The sequence below is a fragment of the Arachis stenosperma genome, chromosome 9 (assembly GCF_014773155.1).
Source record: "Arachis stenosperma cultivar V10309 chromosome 9, arast.V10309.gnm1.PFL2, whole genome shotgun sequence".
Taxonomy (NCBI): Eukaryota; Viridiplantae; Streptophyta; class Magnoliopsida; order Fabales; family Fabaceae; genus Arachis; species Arachis stenosperma.
In genome coordinates, this window is record NC_080385.1 from 108,032,102 (window position 1) to 108,047,493 (window position 15,392).

Genomic DNA, 15,392 nt, shown 5'->3' on the forward strand with positions numbered 1-15,392 from the left:
TTTCTACTTCTGTCTTCTACTTTTCTTTTCCTCTGACACCTCAAGGAATCTCTATACTGTGACATAGAGGATTCCATATTTTCTTGTTCTCTTCTCTCTCATATGAGCAGGAACAAAGACAAAGGCATTCTTGTTGAAGCTGACCCTGAACCTGAGAGAACCTTGAAGCGAAAGCTAAGAGAAGCTGAGGCACAACTCTCTGTTGAGGACCTGACCGAATTCTTCAAAGAAGAAGAACCCATGACAGACGAAAATAATAACAATGCCAACAATGCAAGGAAGGTGCTGGGTGACTTTACTGCACCTACTCCCAACTTCTATGGGAGAAGCATCTCTATCCCTGCCATTGGAGCAAACAACTTTGAGCTTAAGCCTCAATTAGTTTCTCTAATGCAACAGAATTGCAAGTTCCATGGACTTCCATTGGAAGATCCTCATCAGTTCTTAGCTGAATTCTTGCAAATCTGTGACACAGCCAAGACTAATGGGGTAGACCCTGAGGTCTATAGACTGATGCTATTCCCTTTTGCTGTAAGAGACAGAGCTAGGATATGGTTGGACTCACAACCTAAAGAAAGCCTGGACTCTTGGGAAGAGCTAGTCAATGCCTTCTTGGCAAAGTTCTTTCCACCTCAAAGATTGAGTAAGCTTAGAGTGGAAGTCCAAACCTTCAGACAGAAGGATGGAGAATCCCTCTATGAAGCTTGGGAAAGATACAAACAATTAATCAGAAAATGTCCTTCTGACATTCTTTCTGAATGGAGCATCATAGGTATTTTCTATGATGGTCTCTCTGAACTATCTAAGATGTCCTTGGATAGCTCTGCTGGAGGATCTCTTCATCTGAAGAAGACGCCTACAGAAGCTCAAGAGCTCATTGAAATGGTTGCAAATAACCAATTCATGTACACTTCTGAGAGAAATCCTGTGAACAATGGGACAAGTCAGAAGAAAGGAGTTCTTGAGATTGATACTCTGAACGCCATTTTGGCTCAGAATAAAATATTGACTCAACAAGTCAATTTGATTTCTCAAAGTCTGTCTAGAATGCAAAATGCACCAAGCAGCACTAAGGATGCTTCATCTAAGGAAGAAGCTTATGATCCTGAGAACCCTTCAATGAAAGAGGTGAATTACCTAGGAGAACCCTATGGAAACACCTATAATTCTTCATGGAGAAAGCACCCAAATTTCTCATGGAAGAATCAAGAGAGACCTCAACAAGGTTTCAATAACAACAATGGTGGAAGAAACAGGTTTAGCAATGGCAAGCCTTTTCCATCATCTTCTCAGCAACAGACAGAGAATTCTAAGCAGAACCCCTCTGACTTAGCAACCATGGTCTCTGATCTAATCAAAACCACTCAAAGTTTCATGACTGAAACAAGGTCTTCCATTAGGAATTTGGAAGCACAAGTGGGACAGCTGAGTAAGAAAATTACTGAACTCCCTCCAAGTACTCTTCCAAGCAATACAGAAGAAAATCCAAAAGGAGAGTGCAAGGCTCTCAATATGGCCGAATATGGAGAGGAAGAGGAGGAAGTGAACGCCACTGAGGAAGACCTCAATGGGCGTGCACTAGCCTCCAATGAGTTCCCTAATGAGGAACCATGGGAATCTGAGGCTCAAAATGAGACCATAGAGATTCCATTGGACTTACTTCTGCCTTTCATGAGCTCTGATGAGTATTCTTCCTCTGAAGAGGATGAGTATGTCACTGAAGAGCAAGTTGCTAAATACCTTGGAGCAATCATGAAGTTAAATGACAAGTTGTTTGGAAATGAGACTTGGGAGGATGAACCTCTTTTGCTCACCAAAGAACTGGATGACTTGTCTAGGCAGAAACTACCTCAAAAGAGACAAGATCCTGGGAAGTTTTCCATACCTTGTACCATAGGCACCATGACCTTCAAGAAGGCTCTGTGTGACTTAGGGTCAAGTGTAAACCTCATGCCTCTCTCTGTAATGGAGAAGCTAGGGATCTTTGAGGTACAAGCTGCAAGAATCTCACTAGAGATGGCAGACAACTCAAGAAAACAAGCTTGTGGACTTGTAGAGAATGTTTTGGTAAAGATTGAAGACCACTACATCCCTACTGATTTCATAGTCCTAGAGACTGGGAAGTGCATGGATGAATCCATCATCCTTGGCAGACCCTTCCTAGCCACAGCAAAGGCTGTGATTGATGTTGATGGAGGTGAACTGATCATTCAAGTGAATGAAGAATCCTTTGTGTTTAAGGCTCAAGGATATCCCTCTGTCACCATGGAGAAGAAGCATGAAGAGCTTCTCTCAAATCAGAGACAAACAGAGCCCCCCCACAGTCAAACTCTAAGTTTGGTGTTGGGAGGCCACAACCAATCTCTAAGTTTGGTGTTGAACCCCCACACTCAAACTCTAAGTTTGGTGTTGGGAGGTTCCCACATTGCTCTGATCATTTGTGAGGCTCTATGAAAGCCATCTGTCAAGCTACTGACATTAAAGAAGCGCTTGTTGGGAGGCAACCCAATGTTTTATAATTAACTATTTCCTTTTGTTATTTTATGTTTTTTGTAGGTTGATGATCATAAGAAGTCACAAAATCCATTGAAAAAGCAAAAACAGAATGAAAAACAGGAAGAAAAACAGCACACCCTGGAGGAAGATGTTGCTGGCGTTCAAACGCCAGTAAACCTAGCAGTTGGGCGTTTAACGCCCAGTCTGGCACCATTCTGGGCGTTTAACGCCAGAAAGGGGCACCAGACTGGCGTTAAACGCCAGAAAAGGGCTAAAACCTGGCGTTAAACGCCAGGAATGGGCATCAGCCCGGCGTTTAACGCTAGAAATGGGTCAAAACGTGATTTTTGATGCCATTTGGTGCAGGGATGACTTTTCCTTGACACCACAGGATCTGTGGACCCCACAGGATCCCCACCAACCCCACCACCACTCTCTCTCTTCTTCACCCATTCACCAATCACCTCAACATCTCTTTCTCTTCACCACTCACATCCATCCTTCATAAAACACCACTTCTCCCCCTCTATGGCCGAAACACAAAGCCACTCCCTTCTTCCTCATTTCTTCTTCTTCTACTCTCCTCTTTCTTCTTTTGCTCGAGGACGAGCAAACCTTTTAAGTTTGGTGTGGTAAAAGCATTGCTTTTTGTTTTTCCATAACCATTTATGGCATCCAAAGCCGGTTCAACTGAGAAGGCATGACCTCAAGCCCATCACTAAGAGAAGGATGGAGCAAACAAGAGACCCCTCTCATCAAGAGATCCCTGAGATACCTCAAGGGATGCACTTTCCTCCACAAGACTATTGGGAGCAAATCAACACCTCCCTAGGAGAATTGAGTTCCAACATGAGACAATTAAGGGTGGAGCACCAAGAACATTCCATCCTCCTCCATGAAATTAGAGAAGATCAAAGAATCATGAGGAAGGAGCAACAAAGACAAGGAAGAGACATTGAGAAGCTCAAGCACTCCATAGGATCTTCAAGAGGAAGAACAAGCCGCCATCACTAAGGTGGACCCGTTCTTTAATCTCCTTGTTCTTTGCTTTACTGTTTTTCGAAAATTATGCTTTATGTTTATCTATGTTTGTGTCTTATGATCATTAGTGTCTTAGTGTCTATGCCTTAAAGCTATCAATATGAATCCATCACCTTTCTTAAATGAAAACTGTTTTTATCACAAAAGAACAAGAAGTACAGGATTTCAAATTCATCTTTAAAACTAGCTTAATTAGTTTGATGTGGTGACAATACTTTTTGTTTTCTGAATGTATGCTTGAACAGTGCATATGTCTTTTGAATTTGTTGTTCATGAATGTTAAAATTGTTGGCTCTTGAAAGAATGATGAAAAAGGAGACATGTTACTGAGGATCTGAAAAATCATAAAAATGATTCTTGAAGCAAGAAAAAGCAGTGAATACAAAAAAAAAGAGAAAGAAGGAGAAAAACGAAAAAAAGAAAGAAAGAGAAAAAGAAAGAAAAAGAAAGAAGTAAAGTTGTGATCCAAGGCAAAAAGAGTGTGCTTAAGAACCCTGGACACCTCTAATTGGGGACTCTAGCAAAGCTGAGTCACAATCTGAAAAGGTTCACCCAATTATGTGTCTGTGGCATGTATGTATCCGGTGGTAATACTGGAAGACAGAGTGCTTTGGGCCACGGCCAAGACTCATAAAGTAGCTGTGTTCAAGAATCAACATACTTAACTAAGAGAATCAATAACACTATCTGGATTCTGAGTTCCTAAAGAAGCCAATCATTCTGAATTTCAAAGGATAGAGTGAGATGCCAAAACTGTTCGGAGGCAAAAAGCTACTAGTCCCGCTCATCTAATTTGGAGCTAAGTTTCATTGATAATTTGGAGTCTATAGTATATTCTCTTCTTTTTATCTTATTTGATTTTCAGTTGCTTGAGGACAAGCAACAATTTAAGTTTGGTGTTGTGATGAGCGGATAATTTGTACGCTTTTTGGCATTGTTTTTAGTATGATTTTAGTAGTTTTAGCTGAGTTTTTAGTATATTTTTATTAGTTTTTAGTTAAAATTCACTTTTCTGGACTTTACTATGAGTTTGTGTGTTTTTCTGTGATTTCAGGTATTTTCTGGCTGAAATTGAGGGACCTGAGCAAAAATCTGATCCAGAGACTGAAAAAGACTGCAGATGCTGTTGGATTCTGACCTTCCTGCACTCGAAGTGGATTTTCTGGAGCTACAGAAGCCCAATTGGCGCGCTCTCAACGGCGTTGGAAAGTAGACATCCTGGGCTTTCCAGCAATATATAATAGTCCATACTTTGCCCAAGATTTGATGGCCCGAACCGGCATTCAATGTCACCTACAGAAATTCCAGCGTTAAACGCCGGAACTGGCACCTAAATGGGAATATCTCTTGGATTCTTTAATCGGAATCTTCGTGGTATAGGCAGGACCTAATGGCGGCATTCAAGAGAATCCGGAAGGTCTAAACCTTGTCTGTGGTATTCTGAGTAGGATTCAATGATTGAATGACTGTGACGTGCTTCAAACTCCTAACCTGCTGGGCGTTAGTGACAGACGCAAAAGAGGGATTCTATTCCGGTAGGAGCGGGAACCAACCGGTGATTGGCCGCACTGTGACAGAGTGTATGAGCATTAGCTTTCACTGCGAGGATGGGAGGTAGCCACTGACAACGGTGAAACCCTACACGAGCTTGCCATGGAAAGGAGTAAGAAGGATTGGATGAAGGCAGTAGGAAAGCAGAGAGACGGAAGGGAAGGCATCTTCATACGCTTGTCTGAAGCTCTTACACCAATGATATACATAAGTATCTCTATCTTTATCTTTTATATTATTTTCGTTCATCACCATATCCATTTGAGTCTGCCTGACTGAGATTTACAAGGTGACCATAGCTTGCTTCATACCACCAATCTCCGTGGGATCGACCCTTACTCGCGTAAGGTTTATTACTTGGACGACCCAGTGCACTTGCTGGTTAGTTGTGCGAAGTTGTGTTTATGCCATGGTATTGAGCACCAAGTCTTTGGAGCCATTACTAGGGATTGTTTATGTTTTGAAAAGTAGTGATCACAATTTTGTGTACCACTGGCCGATTTTATTACAGAGTACATTGACACCCCGGGAAATCCTACAAAATGGAAACTCTACATGGACGACTCTTCAAACAAAACCAAGAGTGGTGTAGTCGTAATTATATAAAGCGATCAGGGAAGCCAAATCAAGCTAAATGACCAAGCTGAATATGAGGCACTACTCGCTGGTTTAAGGCTAGCTAAGAAGGTAGGAGCTTACCATGTCTAGTGATTCACAGGTAGTCACCTCACAAATAGAAAGGAGCAACCAAGCTGAGGATCCCACCATGAAAAAATACCTCGGGTAATTCGGGGGACCCTAGACAAAACTAGAGAAAACAGCTCGGACAATTCGGGGGACCCTGGACAAAAATAGAAAACAGCTCGGACATTTCGGGGAATATGAAGTCCGACACACACCTCGGGAGCAGAATGCCCGAGCTGATGCACTTTCAAAATCAGCCAATACCAACAGCTCGAACAATTCGGGGAATATGAAGTCCGACACAAACCTCGGGAGCAGAATGCCCGAGCTGATGCACTTTCAAAATCAGCCAACACCAAACCAGGGGGCAATAATAGAAGCCTCATCCAGGCTATATTACAAGATCACAACCAGGAAGGAAAACAAACCCTCTCCTCAGAGTCTGGCGACACCAGCTCATAATTCTTCTCCTCATCCCTATCCCTACAAATTCTACGGAACCTCCTAAGTCGCACACAGTACTCAGGGTCAGCCACAGTAACACGCATTAAAACTATAGAATCCAGTCAATTAGACATGCCGTCCGGGATCTTAGTAGACATCTCAGCAATATTTTTTCAAGAAGACATAGGTCAACCATGGGGTTATTACCAAACAACTCAGACAAATAAGGAAACAACTCAGACAATAACAGCAAAACATCAGATGTTAGATACAACAGTAAAAGAGAAACTCCAAGACTCACACGAAAGTCCAGGGGCACCCTTTAGAGGCAACAACAGGGCAAGAACACAGAGAAGAGAAGCCGACAATCTATACCTAAACAGTCTGAACACCTCTCAGACAAAAGGTCAAAACAAAAGCTAGAACTTTTATACAAAAGGAGTCAGGCAACGATGAAAAGAAACAGGAACAGCAACAAAACCCTAAAAGCCCGCATTCTTCTCAAAGGCGAATGACAAAAGAAAAGTCATAACAAACGATCAAAGACGCAAGCTTTTTGTAGAATGAACCAAATTTCTTCAGAGCAAAAACCCAACTACAAAGTCAAAGCTTTACATCAAAAATATAGCCCCACCAGAAGATCTCCAACAAGTCCTATGAGCATATCGGACAACTCCACACTCCACCACAAAGGAATCACCTTTCCGATTAGCTTACAGAATGGAGGCAATGATCCCAGTGGAGGTCGAAGAAGGATCGCCCAGACTGATCCACAACAGTGAAGAGGCCAACTCCCAAGTTCAAAAGGAAGAACTTGACCTACTTTCAGAAATCTGAGAAAGAGCTCGGACCAAGGAAGAGGTGTTAAAATGTCAAATGGCCTCAAGATACAATCGGAAGGTAACCTAGCAACGACGATCTCATCCTAATCTGAAATGACATCAGAATAGGTCAGTCAGGAGAAGAGAAGTTAGCAGCCAACTAGAAAGGATCATACAAAGTTGTTCAAAAGAACTGGGGAAAGGTTACTACAAAGTGTCCAACCTCGAGGGGCAAGAGCTACCAAGGTCATGGCATGCCTGCAAAGGGCGCCAGGCCGAGATCCAAAAAGATTGCCTGACCTAGAAAGGTAAGTACTAACATGTACACACTCTTATCTTCATTTTATTAAAAAATTGCAGATTCCCTAAAAAGTTTCCTACCAAGACGCCCGACTACGGCAGGTCGGCAAGGTGAACACCAGATTCACCGCCCGATCACAACAAAGTCAGCAAGATAAAAACCAAATTCATCGTCCGATTACAAAGTGATAAGTCGGCAAGGTGAAAACCAACTTCACCGCCCGACCACGATGAAAACCAAATTCATCGTTTGATTTTGACAAAGGTCGACAAAGTGAAAACCAAAATTCACTGCTCTACAAACTCCCAAGACGCATTAATCTGAAGCATTCATCGTCCGATTATAAAGCAACAGATCGACAGAAAGTGAAGAACAGATTCACTGTACGATCTCGATAGGAATGATCGTCCGACAAAGGTGAAAACGTGATTCACCTAAAGAACGATCAAACCAGGACAGAAACCACCATCTACGAATCGGCAAAGATGAACATAGAATAATGCAAAAAGTTATCGAAAGTGATCCCAAAAAGAACCTGACGAGGTCTTATGGATTGTTATATAATAACCTAAAAAGACTGGCCGACACTAAAAAGTCGGACCAAGTCAACCCAAGTTATCAACAAATCCCTGGAAAGAGGTCTGGCCAACCCTATTAAAGAGGAATTGCTATAACTTAGAAGAGATCGACCTAACGAAGTCGGTCTCCTACAAGACAAGTTATAAAAGTAATCCTTGAAAGAGACCTAACAAAGGTCCAAGAAAGAGGATTACAAAAATAACTTAGAAGAGATCGACCTAACGAAGTCGGTCTCCTACAAAACAAGTTATAAAAGTAATCCCTGAAAGAGACATGAACAAGGTCCAAGACAGAGGATTACAGCTATAACTTAGAAGAGCCCAACATGACAAAGTCGGCCCAAACGACAAAAGTTATAAAAGTAATCCCTGAAAGAGACTTGAACAAGGTCCAAGAAAGAGGATTACAGAAATAACTTAGGAGGACCCGACATGACAAAGTCGGCCCAAGCGACAAAAGTTACAAAAGTAATCCCTGAAAGAGACTTGAACAAGGTCTAAGAAAGAGGATTACAGACATAACTCAGAAGAGACCGACAAGAAGAAGTCGGACCAAACGAAAGCTTCAGCTGGACCGACAAGAAGAAGTCGGACCAACAAAAGCAACAGCTTGGACTGACAAGAAGAAGTCGGACTAACGAAAGCTACAGCTTGGACCAATAAGAAGAAGTCGGACCAATGAAAGCTATAGCTTGGACCGACAAGAAGAAGTCGGACCAACAAAAAATGTGCGCTAAAACGGACATAGCTCCGCCCAAAAAGCCACGGCTCCATGACAAGGCTATCCAAATTGTTCAGAATGACTAAAAAGTTTTCTACGATAACACTAAAAGGTCGTCGGACAAATTAGCCCCAAGGACCACCTCGACCAAGCAGAAAGTGGACAAAATCAGAAGTGATCAAAAGAGGACGGACAACAAAGTACCGACACTCTACAAAGATCCACAAAAATGGACAAAGACATCTCGCAAACGGCCAGAGGAAGGCCAGGAATGTTTTGCTAAAAGGTACGAAGTCTTGAAAAAAGACACTACTTAAAAAGCGAAAAGCACAGCCTCAAAGACAGAGCTAAAAAGTCATCCAAACAAACTATAAAAAGGTTCCCCATCGGAACACTACCTAAAAAGTTGTTGGATTATGACTAAAAAGCCCGAACAGTGAAGACAAACTAGTCGGAAGAAGGCTGAAAAGTCCCCTCAACAAAGTAAAAAGGGCAATACCAGACTCGCACAAGGAGAAACTACTCAAAGATCGACCAAAGTCAGGATGCTTGAGCATGACTTCCCCGAAGAGATCGAAACTCTGAAAGCACGGTCTCATGAAAAGGTTCGAACTCAAGCAGGGGCAAAGTCATACAGGTCGACGTCAGCTAAAGAAGAGGCGCAAGTACAACTTCAAAAAAGAACAAGCCAAAAGGTTGGGAAACAACTTAAGGCTCAAATGCGCTTAGCCAAAAAGGATACAACTCCACTCAAAGAATGCACAATCTCAAACAGGGCTACGAACATCGTCCAAGACTAAAAAACGGTTCTATATAAAGAACACTAAAAAGTCATTGGACAAATCACTAAAAGTCTGGATATCAAGCCGCAAGGACAACTTCGCCAATGCAGAGGGTTGTCAACACAAACTTAAAGCAAGGCATGATCCAGAAGGCAAGGGTAGAAAACCCACGCTACCACTCAAAAGAGGCTGGACTGTGAAGTACCAAACCTCTAGAAAATCTGCAAGATTGCAAAGCAATGAAGAAACAAGCAAGACAAATGCTTGAGCACTACTTCCAAAGAGATCGAAGCTCTGAAAAGCACGATCTCATGGAAAGATCGAACTCAAGCAGGGGCACTGTTCATACCCTGGGTCAAGCTGTCCGACTCGGGATGTTTAGCGACAAGCTGACCGACCTCTTCAGGTCAGACTATCCGACCTCTTCTCAAAGAGCTCGGCCAAATCGCCAAAGGAGCCCAAAGGAGGCCCAAAATGAAGGAACACAGCCCAATCTAAAGGCAGCCAAAGCCCAGAAAGATAAAGGCGGTTCCCCTAAAGATAAGATGACTTCACTCAAAGATAAGATAAGATAAGATAAGATAACTATCTTATCTCCAGAGAGGTCACTCCTCACCATTATAAATACACTAGAGCACCCAGGTATAACTCATACTCTGATTCTACTCAATACCTCCTTAATACCCTTGCTAACTTAAGCATCGGACTCCCTTGCAGGTACCCTCACCCTCCGGGGACGAAGGATCAACAGCACCGCCAAGCCCAACAGGTCGGACACGACAGCTCCGGCCGCCAGATCCAACAGGTCGGACACGACAGCTCCGGCCACCAGCTCTAAACAGGTCGGACACAACAGCTCCAACCAGTACAGAAGATCTCATCCGAGATCAACCTTTAGTTTCGGGTAACCCTCAGAACAGTTTGGCATCCTGTTTTGACATCAAATACTTAAGGGCAGCATGATCAGTATAGACTAAAATTTTAGATCCAATCAAGTATTGTCTAAACTTATCAAATGCATAAACAACAGCCAATAATTCCTTCTCTGTTGTGGTGTAATTTTTTGTGCTTCATTCAATACCTTGCTTGCATAGTAAATGACGTGGTGCAGATTGCCCTTCTTTTGTCCCAACACAGCACCAATTGCCAGGTCACTTGCATCACACATGAGTTCAAAAGGTAATTCCCAATCTGGGGGTGTGATGATTGGTGCTGTTGTGAGTTTTGTTTTTAAAGTTTCAAAGGCATGCTTACAGCTTTCATAAAAAATAAAAGGATTATCAACCACTAGCAAATTGCTTAGTGGTTTAGCTATTTTGGAAAAATCTTTGATGAATCTTCTATAGAATCTAGCATGCCCTAGGAAACTTCTAACAACTCTCACATTAGTTGGTAAAGGAAGTCTCTCTATGATTTCCACTTTTGCCTTGTCAACCTCTATACCCCTTTTTGAAACTTTGTGACCAAGAACAATTCCTTCGGGTACCATAAAATTGCATTTCTCCCAGTTTAAAACCAAATTTGTTTTTGGCACCTTTTTAAAACTAGGGTAAGATGATCCAAGCAAGCATTGAAAGTATTACCAAAAACAAAGAAATTGTCTATAAAGACTTCAATAAATTTTTCTACCATATCTGAGAAGATTGATAACATGCATCTCTGAAAGGTAGCTGGAGCATTACACAACCCGAATGGCATTCTTCTATATGCAAAGACTCCAAAGGGACAAGTGAATGAAGTTTTCTCTTGATCCATGGGGTCAACCACTATTTGATTGTAACTAGAATATCCGTCCAGGAAGCAGTAATAAGCATGGCCGGACAACTTTTCAAGCATTTGGTCAATGAAGGGGAGAGGAAAGTGGTCTTTTCTTGTGGCATCATTCAGCCTTCTATAATTAATACACATCCTCTACCCTGTCACTGTTCTTGTGGGAATGAGCTTATTCCACTCATTAAGAATGACAGTTATCCCACCTTTCTTTGGCACCACTTGAACCGGGCTGACCCATGAGCTATCAGAAATTGGATATATAATCCTAGCATTCCACAATTTCATCAGTTCCTTCTGGACTACTGATGACAAGTCATCATATACCCATTTTTCAAGCTAATTTCACTTGTTTCATTAGTCTTTATGCACTTTCTTGCATCCTAAGTAAGTAATTTGGAATGAAAATGCATGACTTCTTTAAATCAAACAACCACCATTAAATTGATTCTAAATCATGAGGTTTGAGCTAAAATTTATTGATTTTTAATGAATTATAAACCTTTTGAGTTTAGAGATACTTTGATTGGTTGTTTTGGTTTCTTGTAGGTGAAGAAAGGAAGAAACGAAGAAAAATGTGGCTTAAGAAGTGTGGCCAAGAGATGAGAAGTGTGGTGCAACATAGAAGGAGGAAGCAAACACTGCCCTCCACAAGAGCACACTACCCTTCAGGAGAGCAGCATAATGAACCAAGCCTTGAAAAGCATCACTGCCCTGCCCACAATAAGGGCGGGGCACAATTTGATGCCAAGGACCAAAGGAAGCAAAAACTCTGCCCTGCCCTCCTCAAGAGCAATATCGGGCTTCATCCAAGAATAATTCAAAGGAAATTGCTTCCTAGTGCTTCCTATGGGTTTCGAACCCAAGAACAAGGAGGAAAGGAGTAGCGCTCAAACACAAGGAAAACAAGCAAAAATTGGCTTGCTTTCAATCTCCAAGAATCGAACACGGCACCATGATGAAGCAAGGAACTAGGCGTTACTTTGGTGCCAAGAAAACCAAGGGAAAAGGAGCAGCGTGTGCCTCCACCGAGTTTTGAACTTGGGACTTCACCATTGGCAACATTGCCCTGCCCTCCACAAGGGCAGGGCAGCATTTCTTTGTGCATGGCGCAGCATCTTGGCACGGCCAGGACATGAGCACTCGGCCAGCAGCACGCACGCACGGGCAACAAGGCGCGCACCATAGCAACACTGCCCTGCCCTCCACAAGGGCAGGGCAGCATCCTGACGCATCACACGCACCAAGCGCACGCAATGAGGCCGCATGCACCATTTCCTGCTCTGCCCTCCACAAGGGCAGGGCAGCCTCCTGGAAGCCACTTTCTCATGGGCTGAAAATTGGATTAAAAATCCAATTTAATTCATTTCTTCACCAAATCAAAAGCCCATCCAAATTCCAAAATCCAAGAATAGAAAGTGTATAAATAGGAGATAGTTTGATGTAATTAGGACCTTCTTTTGGATTTTTGAATTTTTCACATCTTCAGACTTGATTTTGAGAGCTTGGAACTGAGATTCTAGAGAATTGGGAAGGAGAATTGATCTCTCTTCTTCCTCGTTCTTGCTTGAGCATTTTTACTTTTCTTGTTTGAGTCTTGGGTGTGAAGAATTGAGGAATTTCTGTCTCAATCTCCATTCAAGATCTCTTTAATTTCCCTTCGGCATAATTGAGTTGAATCCAATCTCCTTTACTGCTTCAATCTTGAATTTCTCTTTAATTGCCTTGTGAACTTGGATCTGGGAAGGCAAATTGAGATCTAGACTTTGCTATCTAGTCTCTGGAGTCCTGAGATCCAATTTTCATTTTGGTTCTTCTGCTGAATCACTGCTGCAATTTAGTTTCCATTTCTGTTTGAGATCTAGCAGAATTCAAATCATCTCTTGCTTTGATAATTGCTGCAATTTAATTTCCCTTGCTTAAATTCTGAATTCCCAGTCCTCAAATCCCTTTTCCATTCAAGCAATTTATATTTCTTGCACTTTAAGTTACTGCAATTTACATTTCTTGCACTTTAAGTTTCGGTCATTTAATTTCTTGTCCTTTAAGATTCAGCACCTTTACTTTCAATTCTCTTTAATTTCTACAATTCTTCCCTCCCCCTTTACATTTTCTGTCATTTACTTACTGTTCGATACAAAATCACTCAACCAATACTTGATTCGCTTGACTAAATCAACCACTAAACTAAAATTGCTCAATCCTTCAATCCCTGTGGGATCGACCTCACTCCCGTGAGTTTTATTACTTGATGCGACCCGGTGCACTTGTCGGTGAGTTTTGTGTTGGATCGTTTTCCACACATCAAGTTTTTGGCGCCGTTGCCAGGGATTGAAATAGATTGACAATGATTAAGTGAAGTGGTGGTCTAGATCAAGCACTTTTTCTTTATTTTTAACTAACACACTAACTGTTTGAGAGTTTGTCTCAACTAACTGCACTCAATCCTCAAGAGTGCTGCTGTTTGTTCCTTGTGATTGTTTGCATTCCATAGGAAAGAAGAGAAGTCAGAGGAAAGACTATTATTGGAAAAGAAGTCTTTGCAGACGAAGAGTATCATGACATGAAGCCACCACTCATTACACTAATCAAGAACAATTGTTCCTATGACGGAAATCCATTGGAGGATCCTCAACAGCACATATCCACTTTTCTGAGGACTTGTGATGCTGTCAAAACCGATGGTCTAGATCATGACACTTATAAGATCTTGTTGTTCCCTTTTTCACTAAGGGGTGAAGCTGCACAATGGTTCGAAACCTTTCCCCATGGAAGTATTACTAGTTGGGACGATTTGGTTACCAAATTTCTGGCCAAATTTTCTTCATCCCAACAGATCATCAAGCTGAAAGAGGGGGAACATCCATTCACACAAGGAGAAGAAGAACCACTCTTCAAGGCATGGGAAAGATACAAGAAAGCAATTAACAAAGTGGGTTTCCGAGCTTTCTATGAAGGATTAACCCCAGAAACAAGAAAAGCAGTGGACTACTTCTCAGATGGCCTACTCAAAGCGACAACAACTGCCCAAGGAATTGCAAATTTCAATGACAAAGGAGTCAACAACCAACACTCATTCAAGAAACCACTGAATGCAGTTTTAGAAAAAGAAGTGATGAATCTTGAAGGAGTGAATGCATTCATGAACCTGAACAAACAAATGCACCATCAAACACAGCAACACATGGAGCTGAGAGATAAAAAAGTTGATTGCCTGCAGTCTACTGCAGTGAATGCACAATTTTCACCATGGAGGCCCCATTCTTATCTGAGAATGGGGGAGTCTCAACATCAGGAACAAAGAAGTTTCAACCAGGGCAAATCCATGACCACAAACAACCAACATCACCCATCCACTAATGCCAATCAAAGCCAATACTCACAAAACATACACTTCCAGACTCATTCCAACTGGAGAAGGACTGAGCACCAAAATCACGAACCAAGGGACTTCAATTACAACAACCCCAACTTCACAACCCAGCAAAAACACCATTATACCAACAACAACCACTACACACCACCACAACACCCACCCTTCCAACCTTTAACATCCCACAACCAACCAATCTCACAAGACTCTCAGAGGATCACTAACTTGGAGATCTTAATAGAGAGAATAATGAAACACCAAGATGAGATAACAAAGAACCAGGAAACTTTAATCAGAGGAATTGAGAGGCAGATAGAACAACTGGCTAAGCAACTTGCAGAAATGGGTGAGAAGAGGGCAAATACCTTTCCCAGAGCTACTGAAGACAAACCAACTAACAACCAAAATGCTGCAGAGAGGGAAGGATGGAAAAGGATCATAGAGGAAAGTAAGAAAACCTTGGACAAAGAAAGTACTAGCCTAGAAAAACACAACAAGGAAGTCTTACAAGGAGAAACAGAGGATAAAATTAAAGAAGATCAGAAAATCCCTACTGAGAAATTTTCACTAGGGGATAAAGTAATGATAAACATTCAAACCATGAAAGTGTCTCCACAGCTGACTGATCACTATACCGTGACTAAGATCCTTCCACAGGAACTCATAGAGGTCATCAAAGAGGAAACTGGAAGGAAGTTCACGGTAAAGAAAGACAAGCTAAGGCACTGTGATCTTCAATTTTCATGATCAACAGAATGGAGGATGTCAAGCTAGTGACAATAAAGAAGCGCTTGTTGGGAGGCAACCCAACCTGAGGTAGTTTTCTTTTC

The 15,392-nt window shown here is 42.0% G+C and overlaps 1 non-coding gene across 1 annotated transcript; it reads right to left on the minus strand.

The window, feature by feature from the left end:
• Positions 1-645: 645 nt before the first annotated feature.
• LOC130952123 (small nucleolar RNA R71) lies at positions 646-749 on the minus strand. The gene has a single exon (XR_009074304.1). It is a non-coding gene; the product is annotated as a small nucleolar RNA R71 (small nucleolar RNA).
• Positions 750-15,392: the final 14,643 nt, after the last annotated feature.